Source organism: Schistocerca cancellata, chromosome 1 (assembly GCF_023864275.1).
Source record: "Schistocerca cancellata isolate TAMUIC-IGC-003103 chromosome 1, iqSchCanc2.1, whole genome shotgun sequence".
Taxonomy (NCBI): Eukaryota; Metazoa; Arthropoda; class Insecta; order Orthoptera; family Acrididae; genus Schistocerca; species Schistocerca cancellata.
Window position 1 is genome coordinate 641,707,370 of NC_064626.1, and position 20,951 is coordinate 641,728,320.

A 20,951-nucleotide genomic window follows, 5' to 3' on the forward strand; every position below is an offset into this window, starting at 1 on the left:
CCTGTGTGATGGTGTGGCTAGATATCTGCCTAATACACATTACGATCCTCTTCAACTGTCGGCGGTCTCTGTCAGTCAACAGACGAGGTCGGCCTGTACGCTTTAGTGCTGCCCGTGTTCCTTCACGTTTCCACTTCGCTATCACATCGGAAACAGCGGACCTAGGGATGTTTAGGAGTGTGGAAATCTATCGTACAGGCGTATGACACAGGTGAGACCCAATCATCTGAGCACGTTCGAAGTCCGTGAGTTCCGCGGAGCGCTCCATTCTGCTCTCTCACGATGCCTAATGACTACTGAGGTCGCTGATATGGAGTACCTAGCAGTAGGTAGCAGCACAATCCACCTAATATGAAAATATGGGGGAGTGTCCGGATACTTTTGATCACATAGCGTACTTAATGAAATAGTTTAGTCATTGTAGAGGACAAAACGAACGTGTCGAACGTTATTTACTTAAAGAATACACTAAGTCAATCGCAGTCACTCGAGGAATCGAAAGATTCGTATCTAGTGAGAAGAGGCTCATTAACTTTAAAAAAATAAATCACGTCGTTTTAAGAATATTTGTGGAGAAACTGCAAACGCTGATGACACAATATGTTTGACATGGAAAAATGAGCTATAAAGTTTGCTTTTTCTTAATTTCTCCTTGATCCGTCAAAATTTCGTTAGTTCTAACTCTCATTTACTCAGACCATGGTTCCTTGAACATCGAGTAAGCTAGTTTCGACTTTACTACCAGCTACTGACACAAAGTAACAGAAAGACATGGAGAACAGTCAACTACCTTTGGGGATCCATTTGGTAATTTTGATTTTGGCCGCAGGCCCAGGCGCAGCGACTGTCTGGTGGGAAACCCGCGCGCCCCATTACAACTTGAGGCGAGTGGAGCCGGGAGGACGGTGACCACCATTGACATGGGAGACAGCCTGCTGCTCAACTGCGACCCCTGTGCAGAGGACAGCCAAGTTGCTTTACGGTTACGTCGTTGGTTAATCCAACAGAAACAGAAGTAAATACTTTGTGAAACCTCTTCTGCATTCACGACCGACCTTATTTATAATGAAATGAAATACTGTGATGGCAAAAGCATATGAACGCTTTAGGGTTCAGTAGCTAAATGGGTAAAAACGGAACCCTCAAAGGAACGCTTTGTTGTTTCTCCCAGGAACAAGTAGACGTATCGAGTTGATATTTATGTCACATACTAAGGTCAACGGTCCCTTGGAGGCGTAAAAAATTTAAGCTTCTAAGTCAATGCAATCAAAAGGTGCTGCCATTTACGTCACATATTTTGGTACTTGATTACTCACTCGTCGGAACCTATAGCGTATTTCCCTTTGAGCTAGCATCATTAAATTTGGCAAGCAGCAAGATTTCGCACTACAGGTAAGGTAAAAAACCCGAAAATTGTTGAATTGTAAGCATATCACATAAAAGTATCATTTTTCCATTAGAATTTACATTGAATTCATCATCTTTCAAAAGCATAATAGTGAAATACCACTGCATAAAATGTATGTTGTAGTCAGGTTTTAGTAAATAAATAAAAATATTTTAGTAAATCTCCCCTACCTTCATACACAAACTGAACTCCCCTGCACGCTTCTTTTTGTACGTCCGGAATAGTTTTAGGAAATACTTTAGAGACTTTTATGAGCCTTGGAATTTCCGGGATTGACATAACATACTGCCTATGTCGATCTGGCTAACATGCAAAAATGGTCGAGATTCTCGATTCCCAGTACTGACATGAGCTCTCTATGTACGTAATTAAGTTAATTTGGAACCCTCAGTGCGTGATTCCTACTCGTACTTTTTAAAGATGGGTACATAATTTTGGGTTGTTTGATATCGTTCCACTTTCCGTCTACAGTATCACACCTCCATACAACTTACGGGAGAATATTGTACCTAGAGGATAGTGGTCCTAGGCACGAACGATGTTCTTTGGTCGGAATTCAGTTTACTGACTGACTTCAGAATCACATGAAGGGGTGCGCACTAGAGACCCCCGTAAGCATTTTTCACCATTTAGTACAGTTTTTGTTGGTGCTAGACTTGCGCAGCATTTGTAAATACTGCGCATTACACACATTTAGGAGTTGTGTAATACATTAAAGCTATTTGGAATACCTCGCTAGTTCTTCAGATACAGAATTTTGTGGTAAGTAAAATGCTATATTTTTTAGAACAGTTTCTACAGGGCTCATCAAGGGAATCAATTCAAATACAATGTGCATATTTTTGCTTAAAAATATTTTTGTTTATGAGAATAAATAGTGTATGTTGAGAACTCCACAGTTACATTCATGCTTTGAACATCACTTCTCTCAGATGTTGACCTTCTATGTACATGTATGATTACAGTCGGTTCCAAAACCTCCGGGTAGCATCAATTAACATGTGACGTAGAGTACAAACGGTTTTCTATTGGATTCTCGTATTCAGATCTTCAAGATAAGGTGGCTTGTTAAAGTGATCCGACCATTTAGGGGTCTGTATAACAGACACTTTAACCCGATCGATATTTTCGGGCATACAGACTGAGTTTACGGAGTAACGTGCTTTCATTTTCATTTACGCAGGCAGCTGTGTTGAAGTTTACATGCCATCTCCATATAGTGTTGCAATCTGGAGCAGATCAACAGACCATAATATTAAAATATGTTGTGCGCCAATGTTGTTAACATCAGGGTTTCTAGAGATGCATTCGATCCTTGTGGACTTTAGACAGGCAATAAAGTCTAGGCAGCCGTACGAAATCTATTCACCGTTTTCTTGTCTTGGAACATGTGCTGGAGAATCTCAGTTGTCTCTTTCTTCACTTTGTGCGCAGGATCGTCTTCTGTCCTCCTGTAGTCCACGTCCTCTAATGGGGCACACTTTTCCTGCTTATATACTTGACTTGGTAGCGGAACCGTAGAATTTCCTTTGTCTGCTTGGAGGATGACTGTCTCAGAACCTTCTTGGAGGCACTTAAGTGGTTTCTTCTCTTCAGTGGAGATGTTTGGCTTCAGTGGAGCAACCCTGGTAAGTGTTCGGCGTGTTTCAAGTTATATTTCCTTCGTGGTATCTCGTGGAAATGCACGAGCAACAGTTCCACCGCGCTGATTAATTCCGCTGTCGGTGAGGTCGTCGATGTCGGTGCAAAATTTATCCCCTTTCCTTGTACAGATAAGGTAGCATCGTCAATCATTTTCTCTATATGACTAATTAAAATTCTCTAAGGTTCTTCTCATGGTGATTTGCCCGCAAGGCATTTGTATTTAAAGGCTTGTCCAAGTGGCTGGGTTGTTGGCTGCGTCTGTCTGCTCCCACTAGTCAGGAAAGAGTGTTCATGCAAACTGCAAGTGGAGCTAAAAATCTTTCTTGAGGTCTCTTCAAGTCCCTACCTTGCGCCAGCCTGGCTTTTCTGGTAATCTAGTTGATCGTTGGAGTTCTGACGTAATCAACGACCTCCGAAAAAGTATGATTCAGTCCTCTCAGCATCTAAGCAGGACAAAAGAGACGTTCCTTCCTATTCTGAAATTTGTCAAGCTTCTTACTTTGCTGTGCATCTTTTCTCAACAGAGATGCCGGCCGCTGTGACCGATCGGTTCTAGGCGCTTCAGTCCGGAACCGCGCTGCTGCTACGGTCGCAGGTTCGAATCTTGCCTCGGGCATGGTTGTGTGTGATGTCCTTAAGTTAGTTAGGTTTAAGTAGTTCTAAGTCTAGGGGACTGATGACCTCAGATGTTAAGTCCCATGGTGCTTAGAGCCATTTTGATTCAACAGAGACACTTGCTGCGGGATTTTAGATTTTCCCGCCGTAGGAAGATATTTTGACGAGGCGAGTGGGGGTGAGAGAGCATAAAGACAGCCAGCAGAAGACAATCAGTCATGAGGAACGCCTGATAGTGGCATGGGCTGGCTTGCTGAATTATGGCTTCTTGTGGATGATGCTAAGCGCCTGAATATGCCAGACATATTCCAAATCTTCCTACGCCAGGAAAATCTAAAGTCACACATCAAGTACTTCTATGGGGAGGAGGGGCACAGCAAGATTAAGAAACATGAGCACAAACACCACATAACATCGAACAGACAACGAAGTCCACTGTTGCAGAGCCATGGATCTCTCACAAAGATGTCGTGTGTGTGTGTGTGTGTGTGTGTGTGTGTGTGTGTGTGTGTTGGGGCTTATGGGCGCTCAACGTCGAGGTCATCAGCGCCCTGACACACATTAAAAGGAACGAATGTGGACAGACTTAACAAAACTGAAGCACGCACGCAAAGAAAGCAGGAAAAGAAGGAAAATGCTACATAAGAAAGTAAAACGTAAGGAAAGGGAAAACAGAGCAGCAGGAATGCCACAGGTAATTGTTATTGGATGGCCACTTACATAAAATATGGGCGAGCTTGTCACACAGTGAGCAAATTAAGATCCTCTCTCTAAAATCTTTGTAAAAACATTTGACATGGCACAGAACTTCAAATTTTTAGCCACATTCGTCCGAGTGTTGCCTAAAAGATATGGCAGGTCCGCTGGCAAGTCAACCGCGGCTCGCTGGTCAGAAAATAAAGTGCAATCCAATAAAACGTGGCGCACAGTGACCTGAACGCCACGAGCACCACGCATTGGAGAGTCCTCTCGCCGGAGCAGGAAGCCATGCGTCATAGGGCTGTGGCCTATTCGAAGCCGCGTGAGAACCTCGTCCCGTCGACGGGGCTGAAAGGAAGTACACCACACACGCGTTGTGGGCTTGACTATACGGAGCTTATTGTCAGTCACTTCCAGCCACTCATCCTCCCACCGACGCACGACTCGTGAGCTCAACAGCGAGGTAAGTGCGTGTAGGGGTATAGCACACTGAGATACTTGTGGATCGAGACACGCCGCCTTGGCTGCGAGATTCGCCCTTTCATTCCCAGCAATGCCGACATGCCCCGGAACCCAGCAGAAAGTCACCACCTTCCCCAATCGCTGTAGGTGGAGGAGGGCATCCTGGATGGTCTGGACTATTTTATCTGCTGGATACAAACGTTGCTGTGAGTGAAGGGCACTGAGTGAATCGGAACAGACAAGAAATTTAGGACAGGACAAATGTCTCATGTGCTCCAGAGCCCGCAACATCTGCATCAAAGACAGTAAAAGTCTGAGGCAGTCGGACCTTGAGGACACGATCCGGAAAAACAACAGTGCAACCAACGGAATCCCCTTGTTTCGACCCATCCGTAAAAACGGCTACATAGTCGTGGTGCTCAGATAAAATGGCAGAAAATGCTGCATTAAAAATGGTGGCGGGAGTGCAGTCTCTCTTGTACTGCAATAAATCTAAAATCACTCCGGGCCTCTTCAGTAACCAGGGTGGCAGGCGGTTAAAACCCAGGATTTGGGGTCGTACAGACTCCACACCGAGGGACTCTAGCACACGTTGCACACGGATCCCAAACGGCAACGTAGCCCGGGGACGGTGGGAAAAAGGTGGTCCAGAGGTGGATGAGCAACAAGATGGTGAGCAGGCGAGGTCGGAGCTGCAAGAAACTTACAAGCCTGGCGCACCAGCAGGAGCTGCCGCCACACAAAGATGTCACAAAGTTGCTGCAGCAGTCGCACACCTTCTGTGATTAAGTCCTAAAAAGACGGTTAGAGATTTGGCTACACAACGAACTAATAAATAAAGACAGCGTTTTTCAATGTAGCAGGCTTGGGACACAGCCATCAGTGCAGTCAAAGCACAGTGGCAATATGCGTGGAAATCCAATCCCGTCATAGCATCTGAAGAGGACGAGGACGCACTGTCGCCACACCGATAGACTCGCATCCGGTGCTAGCGGCAGCGGCACTAAGGACAATGGACCGTTCCCCGACGACGCGCTTCGCCCATTCCTCCATCACTGCGTCAGGTCCGTAACCGGGGACGGCCGATCATAGGCTGCCAGCGGTGGGGCAAGGGATATGAACGTGGCGCCATAGGAAGAAAATCGATCTCCAGGAACACCTGAAGAAGACGAAAGTCGGTTTGCCGAAATATCACAACTATTGTATACTACTATCCAGCTGCACACCCAATAAATATTAAAAACGATTATTTGTCGTATTCATTCTGTAGACCTCACGTCACAGATTCGTACTGTATATGATAAGCGAGGGAAATGTGGTTGGAATTGAAGTCATAAGGTGAACGACAATATCTGCGTTTATTGCACTTTTTGATTTACAAACGGACCTTCCAAGAAAGATGTAGTTATGCCATATTCCAGCCGCTTGTGCGAAGGACGTGAGTGGCCAAAATTTAAAAGATTTTCGAAAGGGAAAATTATATTCCAGGAGCTAATTTGGAAAAATAGAGAGAGGGGCAGACACAACTTACGAGGGAGACGAGAGAAAGGTAGATGAAAAGCTGGAATACAAAAAGAGACAGTAGCATGTGGCCTAAGACACCTACCCTGGAGAAGAGCTGGAACACAATGGAGCTGGATGCTGACGACTTAAAGTTGTTTGCCCTGCAGCAGGAGCAATCCACAAAAGAGCGTAATTCTGAAGTGTCTTTCTGGAGCCAGGTGCGGGAGACATTAAAATGGTCTCTCGCCGAAACCTCCTGCCTGGTTATTCAAATACTGCAGTGTATCTTGCGTCTTAGTACGTGCTATATACTGCCCTTTGGTTCGTCCAAGCAGCACTGATGTAGCAGCACATCGTCTTGCATCGAATGTAAAATCTTAAGGTGAGCCGGCCGTTGTGGCCAAGCGCTTCTAGGCGCTTCAGTCTGGAACCGCGCTGCTGCTACGGTCGCAGGTTCGAATGCTGCCTCGGGTATGGATGTGTGATATGCCCTTTGGTTAGTTAGGTTTAAGTAGTTCTAAGTTTAGGGGGCTGATGACCTCAGATGTTAAGTGCAGAACCATTTGAACCAATGTGTTTGTCGTTTTCCCTTTTAAAACCAATACATGTGGTTGCGTAGAGCCATTTGAACCATTTCTTAAGGTGAAACGAAAAGGTAATAAAGTACATTAATTTGTATCGATCCATGATGCGTCTCACAACTGGGACTACACTATACTTCTGAGACAATTTCATACGGGAACGGAACCATCAACGTACTAAAGTGCACTTTCAACACATACCATGCACCAGCTTTGGGGCCACTGTGCGGCAAACGGAAGTTAATTGAAGGGTAATACCACTGTTCGACCTAAAAAAAAGAAACGTTCCTTTGACAATTTTTTTGGGTGGAAGGAAAAGTGGTGGAGAAATAATTCTTGGGGTTGTTATTGAGCAAATAGTTAAGTATATTTCAAAAACTTTTTGTCGGAAAACGTTGCAAAATGGCGGCACTGCAGCAATTCTCCGATGTTTGTTGAATTTGAGGCGATCTGGAACAAGCGGTATGACTGGTGCCTGAGACGATTTTGCGTGACACCTTTTTTGCTTAACCTTTAAACCTAAAGGGAGTGGAAGGGCTGACCCAATAAAGTGAACATTTCTATTCCAATATTTTTATTAACTACCAAAAACAATCTCACATAAAAATTTACAGACGCCACTCAGGCAAGATTAATTACGAAACACTCATTACATAAAAGCATAAGCAAGTTAATAAACCATTAGCTAACGATCTCCCATAAACTTTGAGAAACGCCACCCAAGCAAAATATTTAAGAAACTCTCTCATTGCATAAAATCATTAATAAACTAATAAAACATATATAATTGACAGAAACCGCTAGGGCTGAATTTGACCATAACTTTAACAAAACAACTCTAGTTGAGACACGTTATTTAAGACCCTTTCAATTCCAATACTTTAACATTACATGTAAAATAACAGTGGACATACAGCCTCAATTCTAACACGAATGCTTAGAACATATTTATTAAAACGTAACTTGGGCAATGTTGTAAATTACTAGACTAGAGAACCTTGCAGAGCGAACCACGAAATTATTCAGATGCCCATCGGCTTGTAAGATGGGCTTTTAGGGCGTAGAAAGTTGCTACTTTGTACAATCATAAATGTATAACAACAGAAGTAAAGTCCAAGTTTGTAAAGCCGAAGTTTAACCACGAACGGTGGAACCGACTGAGGGAAGTAATACTTAACTCCGAACCAAGTTTGCAACCCCACATCGAGTAGGCCACCGAAATGTGAACCCAGCAAACGCAACCGAAGAGGAACACACGAGCTCAGGCGAAGTCCACTGCCCGTAAGCCAATCTTGTAATCCAAAGGGAAGCTCTGCGCTTCGGTTTCCCGCTGCCTCAGCTCACTGAAACACAGACCACACCCGACAATAGGAGGCCAAAAAAACTTTTCTTAGCGTTAACATTCAAGATTGACCAGTAAATTAACACTATAAAATCAAAGCTAAGCAACAACTAATTTCACTCGTAAGTCCTTTAAGTGAAACAATACCTGATGAACAAACGGTAAGAGTGGGAAATGAACTGGCTCACTAATACTTAATGACACACATACTGGCCATCTTAAGTGGGCCTGCAAAGCTCAACACGGTAACCTTTAGAAATAAAAACTCTGTTTGCTCGCAGAGGACACATTGACATGGATTAACTGATATCGTAAGCAAATTAAACACTTGCTAATAGTAGCTAATGAACTAACATTCTACAAATACATCAATATTATGCGGAAGCAGAGCACACGCTTAGTAAGAGGCATCAAACGAAATCGAACCGACATAACATCACACGTCTTGCAACGTCTTACTGTACCAAGAGCGATCACAATCACAGTTAACTAAGCGCTCTTAGCAATTAGCATTCTTAACTGGGTGTCTTGATGCTGGTCCGATTTTGCGAAGATGTCAGACCATCACTTCGCAAGACCTTAATAGCGTGTCCCTCCAAGGAAGAGGGCACATACACAGCTCACTAGGTTGCCGGAGAACGCACCGCGCCGGCCAACTCCCGCCAACTCCAGTACAACCACGTGATAACCGTCGCCCGGCCTCTGTCCGCCAGCCAATAGCCGACTCGCGCACCGCCGCGTTCCGTCCTCAAAGCGTTGCCACCTTTATTTTCTCGCGGTCGGCACTCGCTTATATCCCGAGCCGGCCCAAGCCCAAAGACAAACGTCTGTACTAGGAAATCGATAGTACTCACGTCAGAGATACAACTGGCGCCGGTCCCGTCACGGCTCAATGCCAATTTGAAACTGGAAAAAAAGAAAAGAAATGTATGTAGTCTACGTTGAGTGTAGCTAGTGAACAACTTAAGGGCAATAGAAATATTAATTTTTGTATAATTGGCGAGTGTTTGAATAAATTCGTTCAATTTTCACCAAAAAAGGGCAATCATTTGTTAATAACTATAGTTTCACTAATCGAAAATCCCCTATGTGGTTCGCTTGCAAATTTTAGTAAATTTTATTATGAAATTTTCAAACTTGTGGTTGAATTTTCAAATACAAAGATTTAACATTATTGGAGTCATGCTTCGTGCCATTTTGAAAAGTCATATTTCGATAAAAAAGCATTTGAAGTTTAGAAACATGTTATAGACTTGAACAAATGAAACAAATCTACTTTTAGAAAACTCTTACCATCAATCTGCTATCCGAGGACTGGCTTGTACTGTTTCCGTTGCTATCGAAATCATATCCACTAATTTCTTATAGAAAAACTGAAATATCGTAGTGACAATTCCATGGATGCACAAAACTTTACAATTCCGTTTATTTCGACGCCAAGCAGGAGCATTGTTAGTACGGTTGATTTCGTATGCGTTCTGTATGAACTTAGTACTCGGTATAAAAACCTCTGGGCAGTTTGGACAAGCAATAATTATTGTGAACCCTAAGCCTCGAGGGCTTCGTTCTTGCAACATGATGTCTGCATTGTACGTTTTACATTTCACGAGTTGAGAAATAACAGAGAAAAGGCCAAGAAAATTTATAATCCTGTAGCTCAAAACGTAATTCACACGAAAATTCTGGTCAGTGTCTTCCAATTTCTTAGCAGGGGCATTGAGACCCTCCGAACTGCTCTCCGCCTCAAACATATTCTTCGGTCACTTTCGTGTCATATCGGTTCAAAACCGCTTTGGATAGACCCTTTCGTACCTTTTTCTGCCGAGTACACTTTCTTTCTACTGATTCTTACTTTCCAGTCTGCTAAAGGATCACAAGTCAAAGCTACAGACAAAAATCAAGATTCGAAGCGAAAGAATTGTGTTTTCGTACACGTACTGATGCTTGCTGGTGCCAAGCTAACCTACTATTGTTTTGAAACGCTTCTAACTGTAGCGAAACACTGCAGGGGGGTGTCGAGTTGGCGCAGGCAGGCCGTTTGGGTTATCCCAAGCGCTAGAGGACCTCGGAATTCCACTTCATGGATTAGACTTTTTCACTCGCATTTTAGAAGGTTCAAAGCATCTTTTAAGCAAATAAAAACTGATTTCTTGAAAATTCTAGTGTGATGTTAGACCTTAACGGCAGCGCTTTGAGGCAGCTCGTCGCTGGTCGTGCCACGGGTGGAGCGGCCCACGCAGCCGGTGTGTGCGCAGCCGCGGGAGTGGGCGGGCGCGGCGCTGGAGTCTGCGGACGGCCTCGAGGACCGCTCCGGCTGTCCCGGGGGGCCGCGCTTCGTGGCGCAGGTGGTGCTCCTCGCGCTCTGCCCTCTGGTGATGCTCACCGCCGTCGCCGGCTTCTGCTACTTCCGCCGGTAAGTCGTCTGGACTTACCACACTCACACACTGATTTCCATGCATGTTCGCTGCGGTGTTTTCAGCCTTACTAGAGAAGAAAACGATGATTCGGTGTTTACATCCCACGTACACCGTGGTCATTAAAAACGCGCCACAAAATTAGACTGGACAAGGATAAGGAATTGAAACGAACATGTCATTCTCATTAGCCCAGACGTTTGCGGAAAGATAGGAAAATTTTAACGCCGGTTGTGATACCCTTCCCAGTTTTGCAGCCGGATGTTCAACTTGACACAATTTTTCGACGGTCCACCTGGCCGTCATCCTCAAGAGAAAAGTCACCGTTACTGGTAAACCAGTAGTCCAGCAGCGACTGAGCAGCGCTGCTGCACGGCGGAAGCATCAGCGATGTACAGAGCGTTGCTGTCAGTGCTGGAATACTGGTTACTCTTCGTGTTTTGCGGTCCCTGTTAACACCTATCAATAAAATTAATATCGCATTAGACAAATTTGGGACCGCTCTGTCGAATGGGCACGTAAGATTACCCTTTAAAATGTTTGTAACGGCAGACAAACAGACGCTTTCCCTCGGCAATGGGCGCCGCATGAAGGACGTGATGAGCAGTATTTGTTTCGGCCGCTTCCAGCTACACACTGCAAAAACGAATTTGCAAATATATGCCAAAACATCAGAGAAAACGCGCATGACGATTCTTACAAGGGACACCCGGTAGTGTACGGTTTATGATGGTACGCACCTGTACCCCATATCGGTACCTTTGATGAAAAAAAAATCGTAACATGGAAGAGCAGCTGACCGGAACGGACAGTGTCTTGAAAGGAGGATATAAGATGAACATGAACAAAAGCAAAACGAGGATAACGGAATGTAGTCGAATTAAATTAGGTGATGCTGAGGGTATTAGATTAAGAAATGAGACGCTTAAAGTAGTAAATGAGTTTTGCTATTTGGGGAGCAAAATAACTGATGATGGTCGAAGTAGAGAGGATATAAAACGTAGACTGGCAATGGCAAGGAAAGCGTTCCTGAAGAAGAGAAATTTGTTAACATCGAGTATAGATTTAAGTGTCAGGAAGTCGTTTCTGAAAGTATTTGTATGGAGAGTGGCCATGTATGGAAGTGAAAAGTGGAAGAAGAGAATAGAAGCTTTCGAAACGTGGTGCTACAGAAGAATGCTCAAGATTAGATGGGTAGATCACATAAGTAGTGAGGAAGTATTGAATAGGATTAGGGAGAAGAGAAGTTTATGGCACACCTTGACTAGAAGAAGGGATGTGTTGGTGGGACATGTTCTAAGGCATCAAGGGATCACCAATTTAGTGTTGGAGGGCAGCGTGGAGGGTAAAAGATGTAGAGGGAGACCAAGAGATGAATACACTAAGCAGATTCAGAAGGATGTGGGTTGTAGTAGGTACTGGGAGATGAAAAAGCTTGCACAGGATAGACTAACACGGAGAGCTGCATCAAACCAGTCTCTGGACTGAAGACCACAACAATAACAACAACAACCGTAGTTGTTGAAATATGAAAGGATAGAATTCTGTTTTTCCAGTGCAAATGTACCTACAGCACAGACCGAAGATAATGTGTTAGAAGTGAATCCGAGAGTATTAAAACACGTACCGATAGATGCGGTTAATAATTTCAGCTGATTGTAGCTTGGTACGGAAAAGGTCACCGTATCTCAGCGCCAGACGACATAGTCAGCCCGGAGCGCAGACTGCTACGACGCTCCTTCCATCACGTGGATCTATTGTTCGGTTGAAGCTCCGACAGTATGGGTATCGACTGATGAGTGCTGACGCTCTGTTGTTGCTCAGTACTTTATTTTTCATTTTGCTCTGATGTTTTAGAGGAAGTCCCTAGACGGTTGCAAGTCTTCCCACTGACTGGGGTACCAAAGAAACAATCATTGCTGATTGATTTTGCGATTGGCGATATACAAGCGGAAACAATAACATTCGTTAAACATGTAAGATTGTATATCTGGAGCTTCTTAAGGGCAACGACCACACTTCCCTAGCTCTAGAAAATGTTGATACCAGAATGCAGTACATTAAATGAGTACTAAAGCAGTGTGAGTCCTCTAGGTAGCGTAGTTGGATTACAGCTTTCAACGAGTATGTGGCTGATATATATTTTAATCAACTAAATTATTGTTGACGTGGTGATATGAATAGAAATGTGTAAGACGGACAGCTAATTAATAAACAGACGTCAGTGTATTACACGGTCTGAGATACGTCTACCTGGCAACTTAAATAACATTTATTCACGATAACTCTTTTTTTATGGAATTGTCCCGAAATATATCCGTTACAATCACACGTTAGGCATTACTGTGTTACATTAAAATTTCTCATGTATAATGTTCCACTTGAAATATTCCATTTTATCCAACTCGTAATGCCACCTACATTGCAAAAACGCAAGCATTTCGCATCTGTGTGTCCTGAACACACATGATGTTACACATTTTGAACGCTTCGAAATGGCACTTGTAACGCCGGAAATGCATATCCTCCTATTTCCATCTATTGTACTATTATTTTTTTCCTTGCTTTGTTACCTCAAGATATGACATTTCTCTCTCTTTGTATATTGTAATTGTTTTACTGTTTGTATATATATATTTATACATTTATGTCGATGTATAATTGGTTTGTTTCGTAAATACACTCCTGGAAATTGAAATAAGAACACCGTGAATTCATTGTCCCAGGAAGGGGAAACTTTATTGACACATTCCTGGGGTCAGATACATCACATGATCACACTGACAGAACCACAGGCACATAGACACAGGCAACAGAGCATGCACAATGTCGGCAGTAGTACAGTGTATATCCACCTTTCGCAGCAATGCAGGCTGCTATTCTCCCATAGAGACGATCGTAGAGATGCTGGATGTAGTCCTGTGGAACGGCTTGCCATGCCATTTCCACCTGGCGCCTCAGTTGGACCAGCGTTCGTGCTGGACGTGCAGACCGCGTGAGACGACGCTTCATCCAGTCCCAAACATGCTCAATGGGGGACAGATCCGGAGATCTTGCTGGCCAGGGTAGTTGACTTACACCTTCTAGAGCACGTTGGGTGGCACGGGATACATGCGGACGTGCATTGTCCTGTTGGAACAGCAAGTTCCCTTGCCGCTCTAGGAATGGTAGAACGATGGGTTCGATGACGGTTTGGATGTACCGTGCACTATTCAGTGTCCCCTCGACGATCACCAGTGGTGTACGGCCAGTGTAGGAGATCGCTCCCCACACCATGATGCCGGGTGTTGGCCCTGTGTGCCTCGGTCGTATGCAGTCATGATTGTGGCGCTCACCTGCACGGCGCCAAACACGCATACGACCATCATTGGCACCAAGGCAGAAGCGACTCTCATCGCTGAAGACGACACGTCTCCATTCGTCCCTCCATTCACGCCTGTCGCGACACCACTGGAGGCGGGCTGCACGATGTTGGGGCGTGAGCGGAAGACGGCCTAACGGTGTGCGGGACCGTAGCCCAGCTTCATGGAGACGGTTGCGAATGGTCCTCGCCGACACCCCAGGAGCAACAGTGTCCCTAATTTGCTGGGAAGTGGCGGTGTGGTCCCCTACGGCACTGCGTAGGATCCTACGGTCTTGGCGTGCATCCGTGCGTCGCTGCGTCCGGTCCCAGGTCGACGGGCACGTGCACCTTCCGCCGACCACTGGCGACAACATCGATGTACTGTGGAGACCTCACGTCCCACGTGTTGAGCAATTCGGCGGTACGTCCACCCGGCCTCCCGCATGCCCACTATACGCCCTCGCTCAAAGTCCGTCAACTGCACATACGGTTCACGTCCACGCTGTCGCGGCATGCTACCAGTGTTAAAGACTGCGATGGAGCTCCGTATGCCACGGCAAACTGGCTGACACTGACGGCGGCGGTGCACAAATGCTGCGCAGCTAGCGCCATTCGACGGCCAACACCGCGGTTCCTGGTGTGTCCGCTGTGCCGTGCGTGTGATCATTGCTTGTACAGCCCTCTCGCAGTGTCCGGAGCAAGTATGGTGGGTCTGACACACCGGTGTCAATGTGTTCTTTTTTCCATTTCCAGGAGTGTATTATTTGTATTTTTACGCTGGGTCTTGCCTAGGGAAGACTGCCATCGAACGATTACGTCGATAGGTCGTGTGAAGAATCAAAGAGTGTAGGATCTTTGGTAGTGTTAACTCTGTCGCGTGGAGCGCGGGCAGAGAGAGAGGGAGTCTGGCTGGAGTAGCGAGTGGAGCAGGTGTGTTGTGTGACGCTCACGCGAGTTGCCGCGCTTTCGGGGTTTGGCAGCATGTAATTGCGCTCGACTTGCGATGATAGTTTCTGACACGGTGTCGCGGACGGGAAGCATTAGGCAGCGCACATCAAGGGCCCGATTCGCCTGGTGACCGTGTCGAGAAGAAGGCGCGCCAACATCCAGTTTCTGCAACAGCGACGGCCGACAATGAGTGACTGTCGCCGCCTCCTCGATCGACGGCTTCAAACCTTCAATCAACCGACAAGGAAATCTTGACGCACGTAAAGTTTTAGAACTGTATGGCAGACCTCAGCTTTTAAAATTGTTCCATTTGCCTCGCAAAATTACAGCAACTTAGCATGAACCTTTGTTGCTCATTGTCCCAGTTGCATTACCAAGCAGGGTCCCTTCCTTTTCCGGAATGAACCCGAGTGTCACTGAAATTCAAACGCCAGCATTAAAGTAATATTCTATTTCACTGCTTTAATTTCAAAGTTCAGTTAAAGTATTTATAGCTGGCTACAATATTTAGATTACACAAGCACGAATTAAGAGTGCGAGTTTTGTTACCGTATTTTAGCTTACCTGTGACTGCAGCTCAGCTTGGTACGTACTAAATTTTACTATTGTTAATTGTTCAGAATCATTTAATTCAAGTTCAAAGTTAAATCTCTTCTTTCTAAATTGTGTAGATTCAAGTAGCTTTTGAAATGATTGTTGAGGTAGTCCAAGACTAACCGTATTTTACAGAATTTCGATGTGCTTCAGGAAGAAAGCTCACTATTAACTTCAGTCACTAAATTAACTTTCGATTTTCCTGTTTTATTAATTCTTTTGCTAAATTAAGTCAGGGTGTAGCGAAATTTATTACTTCTGACAAACTTTCAGTTTTCACACTACACGTGTCAACCTTCAGTTGCCACGCTTCTAGTGCTAATTATATGTGTAATAACCTTTCTTTTTCAGTTACTATAGTAATTGTCCTTAGGACTGGCGACCATAATTTTCCCCAAATCTCAAATATCTAATTACCGCTAGTTAATTGTTAATGTAACGGCCGCACATTTACTTTCTTTATTAACTTTACCCCTTTTCAAAATTAATTTCCACCAGTTTCATTTGCATTTTTCCTTTCATTTAGATGTAACCCTTTCCTCCCTCTTTACCGACAGATTAACTTCGGTGACGATTGCTTTTCCCAAATTTCCATTAGGTACACGCGGTTTCATTTTTCACTGTCATTAAGGTCGATAAGTGAGGGGGAGGTTACACACTGTCTTTATATTCACAACCGCCTCACGAGTAATTGGACTGACAATACATTGGTAGTTTTGCCAAAATTAAAGTGCTTCCAATACACATTATGCGATCAAAAGTATCCGGAACTCCCAAAAACATACATATTAGCGCCTCAGTAGTCATTAGACATAGTTAGACAGCAGAATGGGGCGTTTCACCGAACTCACTGACTTCGAACGTGTTCAGGTGATTGGGTGTTAGTTGTGTCATACATCTGTACGCGAGATTTCCATAGTCCTAAACCTCCCTACGTCCACTGTTTCCAATGTGAAAGTGAAGTGGAAACATGAAGGGATACGTACATCACAAAAGCGTACAGGCCGACCTCGTCTGTTGACTGACGGAGAGCTTCGTAAAGTATGGAAGGTAGGAGACGAGATACTGGCAGAAGAAAAGCTGTGAGTACAGGCCGTGAGTCGTGCTTCGGTAGCTCAGATGGTAGAGCACTTGCCCGCGAAAGGCAAAGGTCCCGAGTTTGAGTCTCGGTCGGGCACACAGTTTTAATATGCCAGGAACTTTCACCAGTAACATCATTGTTCTCGTAACACATCAACAGCTATGTGAACACAAATTTGAACTTTAAATGACATGACCAACGTCGTCGTTCTGGACCTGGATTCAAACCCAGCACCTACAGCCATTGCTAACTAAGCTAAGCTTTGTTTGTGCTTTATTGAGAACCGATCACTAGCCATAAAGAGACCTGAAGTATAGACGTTTGCACCAGTACCAGTTATAAATTCAGATCCTGAAAATAAATGACGAAAATGTTTGTACTGAACTGGGAATCCTGTCATAACAGTTACCGACCTGGGAACTACCCCCAACGACGTTTAATATGATGTCATTCACAAGGAACAAGGTATGCTCATGTTTAAAATTGAAATGCCATCATATAAAGCTTGTGACAGGGATGCGAACCCAGCACGTAATCGGATTGTTAACGAAGTACAGTCATGCGCAAAAGTATCCGAACGACCTGGATTGCATTTCGCCTGATTCGCATGCAACCCACATAACGCAGCTGTCTAGCAGGTCCTCTAATCGCTCCTTGATACAGTCGTTTGACTATTGAAAATGGTTCCAACAAGTCACCACTAGAAAACACTGCTCTGTATCGCAATAACTCAAGATGTAAAGTAATACCACGATACTAAAAATATCAGGGAACACCTCATCACAGATAAGACTGTCCTTAAGGCTTGTAAGCTCGCATTTATTGCAATAACTGACATACCTGAAATGTTAGCACTCTCATTATTACGTCAGACAGGTAATGCAAGTAGTAAGTTCGTCGTATTCATGATTTCCTCTTCCAAGTAACATACCATACATGTTATTTAACACAAAATGCCATTAAAAATTTACGTTATTCACGAGCAGCTAGTTGAGAATATGTATGAATTTCAAATGACACGACGAACAGCCTCGTTCTGCATATGGATTCAAACCCAGGCCATGCAAACTAAGATTTCGTGACTGACGGAAATTAACAGTCATTCCTGACTAGGCTTAAAGAGAGTCATATACCTCGATTTTAGACAGTATCAGTTAACAAATATCAACTTCAAAATACATAACGTAAACATTTTTAACGGTCGCGAATTCCTACCCAGCATCTATTGTCCCTCTTAACGAAGTACGAGAGATGTTAAATACTGCTTCTTCACAAGTAACTTACTTGAAATGCAGTGAGGTAAAGCTTTGTGTTGAACAGAGATTCGAACCCAGAACCTAATCAGATTGTTATCGAAGCACAATCAACTTTGACATATCGGATTTTCTCGGCAGTAGCTAGATGTATTAACTGAAATGACGAGAAGAAACATTAATTTTTTCCTTCCCAGGATTCCAACCTGGCACATATCGCTGTTATATTCTAGAGAAAAGGAACGTTAAGTATGGGTTTGTTACACCAGCAGCGACATTTTAGCATGTTTGAATTAGAAATAATATGACTAAGAGTTCAGTGCTGACTAGGAATCGAACCCCACACATATCGTTGTTGACGCGAAAGAACTTGTCCCCCTTCTAACAGCCGTGTACCGCAAGTCTCTAGAGGAACGGAAGGTTCCAAATGATTGGAAAAGAGCACAGGTAGTCCCAGTCTTCAAGAAGGGTCGTCGAGCAGATGCGCAAAACTATAGACCTGTATCTCTGACGTCGATCTGTTGTAGAATTTTAGAACATGTTTTTTTGCTCGAGTATCATGTCGTTTTTGGAAACCAAGAATCTACTATGTGGGAATCAACATGGATTCCGGAAACAGCGATCGTGTGAGACCCAACTCGCTTTATTCGTTCATGAGACCCAGAAAATATTAGATACAGGCTCCCAGGTAGATGCTATTTTTCTTGACTTCCGGAAGGCGTTCGATACAGTTCCGCACTGTCGACTGATAAACAAAGTAATAGCCTACGGAATATCAGACCAGCTGTGTGGCTGGATTGAAGAGTTTTTAGCAAACAGAACACAGCATGTTGTTATCAATGGACAGACGTCTACAGACGTTAAAGTAACCTCTGGCGTGCCACAGGGGAGTGTTATGGGACCATTGCTTTTCCAATATATATAAATGACCTAGTAGATAGTGTCGGAAGTTCCATGCGGCTATTCGCGGATGATGCTGTAGTACACAGAGAAGTTGCAGCATTAGAAAATTGAAGCGAAATGCAGGAAGATCTGCAGCGGATAGGCACTTGGTGCAGGGAGTGGCAACTGACCTTTAACATAGACAAATGTAATGTATTGCGAATACATACAAAGAAGGATCCTTTATTGTATGATTATATGATAGCGGAACAAACACTGGTAGCAGTTACTTCTGTAAAGTATCTGGGAGTATGCGTGCGGAACGATTTGAAGTGGAATGATCATATAAAATTAATTGTTGGTAAGGCGGGTACCAGGTTGAGATTCATTGGGAGAGTCCTTAGAAAATGTAGTCCATCAACAAAGGAGGTGGATTACAAAACACTCGTTCGACCTATACTTGAGTATTGCTCATCAGTGTGGGATCCGTACCAGATCGGGTTGACGGAGGAGATAGAGAAGATCCAAAGAAGAGCGGCGCGTTTCGTCACAGGGTTATTTGGTAACCGTGATAGCGTTAAGGAGATGTTTAACAAACTCAAGTGGCAGACTCTGCAAGAGAGGCGCTCTGCATCGCGGTGTAGTTTACTCGCCAGGTTTCGAGAGGGTGCGTTTCTGGATAAGGTATCGAATATATTGCTTCCCCCTAGTTATATCTCCCGAGGAGATCACGAATGTAAAATTAGAGAGATTAGAGCGCGCACGGAGGCTTTCAGACAGTCGTTCTTCCCGCGAACCATAGGCGACTGGAACAGGAAAGGGAGGTAATGACAGTGGCACGTAAAGTGCCCTCCGCCACACACCGTTGGGTGGCTTGCGGAGTATAAATGTAGATGTAGATGTAGATGTAGACTACACACAAAGAGACGTCAGCTACCGAATTTTTCTCCCCAGCAGCTCGGAATAACCTCCTTGAACTTACAGTGATCTCGCAAATAGTTCTGTGTCTCACTGGGAGTCAAAAACGTCAGATATCGTTACTGTTGATAACGAATGAAAATGCATTAAAAATAAAAATTATTATCCACTAGCAGATAGGTGTTCTCATGCTAGAGCCTGATAATACATACTGAAAATCTTAGTGCTGGATCAGGATTCCAACCCATTCATGCGCATTGTGTGGAGATGTAGAGGAATCTGCAGTTTTGAATAAGCAATAAGTTGTAGTGGAGCTGCATTGTCACGAAGGGATCAAATTCCGTGTTAAGGGCGGTCTGAGTTGCATTCCCAGTTCAGAACCAATTTTATCGACATACAGAAGCTCAAATAAAAGATGGAATAAGTGTCCTGTGACCATACACAGGGTTTGTTTCGTCACTAGAAATAAATAACTAGTATAAGAAAGGATACTGGTGATAGAGTTTCTACACGTCGCCACTCCAGACTTTATTGTGGCTCAACCTAACGTCTACTTGGGAAAGAAGGAATATCATTTTTAATGTGAATTTCAGACCACAATGCCATTATATCTTCTTCACTTGGCGTAGCCAGAAGAGAATAGAATCTGCCTCTCCCTATCAAAAAACATCGGCAGAAGTTGGAATCGAACCCAGACCATCATCATATGAAACTATCGTCAGTCCAACAGACCACCTAACCTTCTTCCCTACGACTCATTTCTCTATCATAACACCGTTGCGGCACAGAAGATGAGAATTCTGACACACAGGCTCCCTGTAGTGGTTTGCAGGATATTCAGTACATTCATTTACTTGGTTGACCGAATCGCCAGGAACTAGCTGCCTTGGCTACCCAGTGCATACATTCGACTCTATTTTGTAATCACCGAAATAAAATAACGTAACTGCCACCTACACAGAAGTGCCAACAGTGTAGGATGCAGAAATTTAAATAGGAAGTGTTCCTTTCCATTTGAGCTACTCTATTGCGCTATCTGTTTGTTGAAACCATCGTACAGTGCAAAAGAAATGCTGTAACTGTCTGTCTCTCAGAAGTCTAGATCCGGCCATATGCATTATCTCACAGCACTGTGGAATGCGGAAGTTCTGGAGGAACTGTTGTTCACTTCCAGAGGCGCTGTAGCAACACTCAGCTAGTAGTGTAACAGTACGTGTCGCGCGCTGTTGATAAGATGTCGCGTGTTCTATTACATTCACAACTA